This window comes from Pinus tabuliformis, chromosome X (assembly GCF_031772625.1).
Source record: "Pinus tabuliformis cultivar Carrire ecotype Pingquan chromosome X, CPIR1, whole genome shotgun sequence".
Taxonomy (NCBI): Eukaryota; Viridiplantae; Streptophyta; class Pinopsida; order Pinales; family Pinaceae; genus Pinus; species Pinus tabuliformis.
Window position 1 is genome coordinate 1184397660 of NC_142308.1, and position 5011 is coordinate 1184402670.

At 34.3% G+C, this 5011-nt stretch overlaps 1 pseudogene; it reads right to left on the reverse strand.

Annotated features, from left to right (window-relative positions):
* Positions 1 to 2043: 2043 nt before the first annotated feature.
* On the reverse strand, positions 2044 to 3180 carry LOC149144176 (ubiquitin-conjugating enzyme E2 22-like; annotated as a pseudogene).
* Between the last annotated feature and the right edge of the window lie 1831 nt (positions 3181 to 5011).

The window sequence follows — 5011 nt, forward strand, 5'->3', positions numbered from 1 at the left end:
CTTGCAACAATATTAAGAACCAATATCACTTCCTTGAAATAGGAATGACCCTGACATTTCTATAATCAAAGAATCACTTGAAAATTTAAGCTAAACAATATTAAAGTAATGTCTTGAACACCAAGAACCAAGAGCCTTATCGCCCTATAATGAAGCAACCTATGCAAGATCAAATTTACAAAAAAGACCTGCTAGAGAACATCCAAGTACACAATTCTACCAAAGAAAAAATCTATAATGCCAAAATTAGTTGAAAAGCATGATATGGGACTTTCAAATTAGAAAACCAGTTGAGAAGCATGGGATCAGACTTCCAAGATTTTATATAACGATTATCTGAACGAAGGTGCTCGCAAGACAGGCTTAAATGTCCAAGGAGGAAATTATAGGAGAAAAGCTTTGCCAGAAATTGAAAATAATCCTTTCGCTATTCTTTCGCAAGGGATTAAGCCAATTGTTTATATAAACACTTCAGTCAGTATTGTCTTCTCAGTGTCAAGATTAGAATAGAGAACAACCATTTTCGCTATATACAACCATGCTTACAAATATCCCAAAGCTTCTACAGAAAACCTGCAGACCAGAGGTTATAAAGGGCCAACAAGGTTTGAGCACTTTTAAAAGCACAAGTGTAGGAATATTCTTATTAACTTGGAAGCTCAAGTTGTGCAGGACCAGTAGAATTCATATCACCTTCCACGGCATATATTATAGAATCTTCAAAGCTAAACCAATTGTCCTTGATTTTGCTACATGAAACTCTTAAACTACTGACATGTCCAAAGAGAATTCCGCAGCGCTAGCGATTCTAAAAACACAACTTCTTTATCAGAATAATGGTCATTTTACCAATATGTCACAATAAATTGCAATAAATAGCTATGACAGAATCAGTTGAAGAGAAGGAACACAATTTTCTTTCAGTACCTCTGAACTTACTCTGAGACAACAAAATATGCAACATTTGATCTAACTTTGTTTCATCTAATAAAAATAGAAGTTGGAAACATAATCCCATGCTAAAAAGGTTTTTATTAACTCTAGTCTAACTTAGTTGCATATAACACACATGATTTAGTCCAACTTAGTTTCCTCTAATTCAAACAAAAGTTGAAAATAGAATTCCGCGCTAACAGATTTTGATAACTCTAATTTAATTTCATAATAAATAATATACTATAGTATAAAACTATGATATTCTTAAAGTCAACAACGCAAGTGGGTGACCTTCCATTAGAATTCAAGCACTTCTGTAGCAACACAACGAACAATTGTACAAGGATGTTTCATAAAAAATACACCACCTACAATGTCTGCTCTAGTGTAAGAGCCCTGAGAAGAATCAAGCTCTTGGACCAGCCAAGCAAAATTACTTTAAACACTATGGTGTAAACAAACATCATACTGTCAAGACTCAAAGCACAAACTAAATACACAACAACATGAAATAACGTGAAAAAACATAGTCTCCACTATAAACAACACTAAATTTGTATATCTACCCCATAATGAAGAAGAAAGTTTCTTTATCTGACCATATTGCACTTGAAAGTTCCCAACTATATAGCATGAAGTCAAAATATCTAGGTTGTGCACCATCAAAACCAAATTCCAAATTCCCAACCATTCCACAGTTTAAATCTAAACAAGGAATATATATGCCAAGGCCGGAAAATATTATGATGTAACTTTTATAAAAACATATCCATAAAACAGTTGTTTATGGGATGATGATACAACCAACAGTAGATTTGTACCTCAAACTCTAGAAATGTCAACTTCTACAAACCCAAAGCTTGCATATTTAGGATTGTGCTTCATGCTAGAATAAATTGAATCTATGAAACAACTCCATAGACCTAGAGCCAAGTCAGCTTGTTAAGCAGTGGTCATAAAAAGCTTTGTAAAAGCACTACAGAAAACCTATGACTACTGTGAAAAGCATATGACCACTGTTAAGACACATTACAGAGCCCAGAGTTAGAATATTCATTTGTTAGTTGAAAAGTACATATCATACAATTCATAGTCCACCATGCCCTCCTAAATTGAATCGAGTTTTTTCTTATCAATGTGCACTCTGGTAGAAGCTAGATCCTTCTTCTTATGAACCATTGATGCGCCAACTCCTATAGCTTTTGTTGAAGCGGAATTTATGCTTGGATCTTGAATATTATTCTCATATTTGTTGGGCATGGTAGAAGTGGGGTAGGAGAGGTCACAAGGGTATTTTTTAGGCCTTCATTTAAAGCAGTAGACTCTGAAATTGCCACTTTACTCTTCAATTTGGGCTTCAAAGCATGAATGCTTGTATAGATCCTGCAAAATAAACCCATATCAATATATTTTGTTTGTAACATAAGCACATCATACCTCTTGTAACATAAGCACATCGTACCCATAAATAAGCTAAATTGATAAGTGGATGAACACATACAAGAAGAATGTGTCACAGTCCAAGGGTTGGATTCCAATCCTTCTTCAGAGTATTGACACATATCTCTCCATTGCTTGCAATATTAGGGTGGAAGATTTTTGTGAAAAAATACCCTGCAGTCCAAGCCAATCATTACTATTGAAAGACACCAAAGTTTATTTCTCAGTTTTTACAAGTCATGCATCCCCCTTATATACTTGATGATTTAGATAAGCAGTAAGTAGAAAAACAAAAAGAATGTCTTATAGGCAACTAAACATATAAAGCAAACATAATATCCATTTAAGAGAATGTAAATTGGATGAAGCATCATTATAAGGATCAACAATTACCTTTGGGAGGAGAGTTTGGAAAATCAGGAGTTAGAACCAGTTTCATTCGAAAAACACCAAATTCATATGGAGTTCTAGCTGCAGGAAAAAGCATCAATAAATGTAAATATAGCTCATGTTCCAAAAATCTAGTAATAACCATGCAAAAAAAACGAATTCAAATGCTTCAATAAATGAAATATGAAAAAATGATCCCTTTCTCAAGCATAGAACATCCAAAATATGTTACATTGTTCTGGATTATTCTTTTAGAATGTACCTGGTCCTTCAATGTCCACAACTGTGATTGAAAAAGTTGTCATCATTCACCACCACTTTTATACCTCCATGAGGTGATTCATCAAGACTCTTCAGCTCCTTTGCAATTTCATTTATCACCACGGGTGGGAGGTTCTCGTTTTCAGCCTGTAACACAAGATATATATGTATTTATGTATGAATATCCACTTCAAAATGGAAAGCATCACAAAAATTTATGCCTGACAAAAACCATATTAACTGATCGTGAGCAACTCGAAATATAACAACCTACATGCAATTTTCACCACTGTCCAGGATGTTGGGGTTTTACATTCTGTAAATTGAAGACTAATCGGAACTCTGCACCTTTAATTCTAGCAAGGTCCAGTAAGAGATGAAAGTCCCCAACTATTTACTGATGTAAGGTTTTTACTTTTGAAAGGAAGATGGACTTCCCTGCAGTAAAAAAAATAAACAAATTTATGCCAAAAATCTATGCATGAGGAGAAAAAGGGATATAAACATTAATAACATGCTAATTTAGTTGTAGGAAAACCTCTACTAGAGATAATTGAGTATCTATAATGAGCTAAAAGGCCCCATCATCCATTAGCAGGGTCAGGATTTTTACCATGTCCCACTAATACAATTTCCTGAAATTCAACTTGTAGCAATGGCTGAAAACATCCACTTGCTGATTCGGCAGATGGAACCTCCCTATCTAGCAGGTAAGATGGAATTTCACAACTCTCATTTACCTTGAAGGCTTGAGAATGAAAAGTTCATTAAGGAATGTGGAAAGAAAAAGGAATAGATAACATAGTCAAGGAATAAAGACCACTAGCCATGACAAGATAAAGGGGCCACATATTCATTCTTGTCTATATTGACCAATTGTATCAGGGTGCAAAATGTGTACAACAATAACATAATTAAAAGAATAAGAGTTCAAAGAATATCCCTACAAAACATTTGTAGGTTTGGTGGTAGAAAACAATCAAGGTATGTATATGATGCAATGGTACAGTTTTAGCAAGAAGAAATAAGAAAAGATATGATGTTGCAAGAATTGGCAGGAGAAGAAAATATTTCTTCTTCTTTCTCTGGGACCAAGGACTCTTCAATTATTTTGCTTGAGAAGTCTACTAGTGACATAGTACATGTTGCAGAGTCACTATAAAAAAGGTTGACCAATAGATAAGATGAATTTCTCAAATTTGATTTGGTGAAACACGAGGCTCAAAACCTGACGTCATGCTTATTAAGCACCCAATCCCTATTTATTAGGCATCCACATTCTCATCTATGTTTTCACCTGCATTTCCAACTTATGGCATTTACGTGAACACTCTTGCTAATGCCACCAAGCATTGTACAAGAGAAGTGTGCGGGGTTAGCAGGAATACTCATCATGGATGGATATGATTGACACATAAGAAAAGGAGATAAGTAGAAGAATATACACCACTAAGAAAAAAATTAGTTTATATGACAGAATAAATCATTAACAATTGCATTCTATAGTTCATGTCACATATAAGTGAAGATGGAAGCACAAAAATATCACGAAAAATGTCTTGCAGTAAGCACAAAAATACCACTTGTTGAAAATCACTTGAAAAATGAGGTCTAATATTTGAATCAAGGTGGGCATTACACTGTCTTCTCCAGTGCACTCTTCAACTAATGCTGAAACATCTGCTTGCATTTCCTTTGTCACCAAAAAGATTTGATACACCACTTCCTCCATTTGTTTTGAAATGATAAATGTGCATAATTCTTTGTGGAAGTCAACAGTGATAAACTCACCTCCAAGAAGATACTTATCTAAAGAAGCCTTCCAAGAACATATGTCTATTAGTACAAAGTTCAAACCAATAATAAATTTAAATTTAAAACCTTAAATAAAATTACAATGTCCCAACAACACTTTTGCATACCTTGGAATTGTTCAACGAAGGGATAAATTTATCAACAAAGACTTGTAATTTGTTCACCTCCC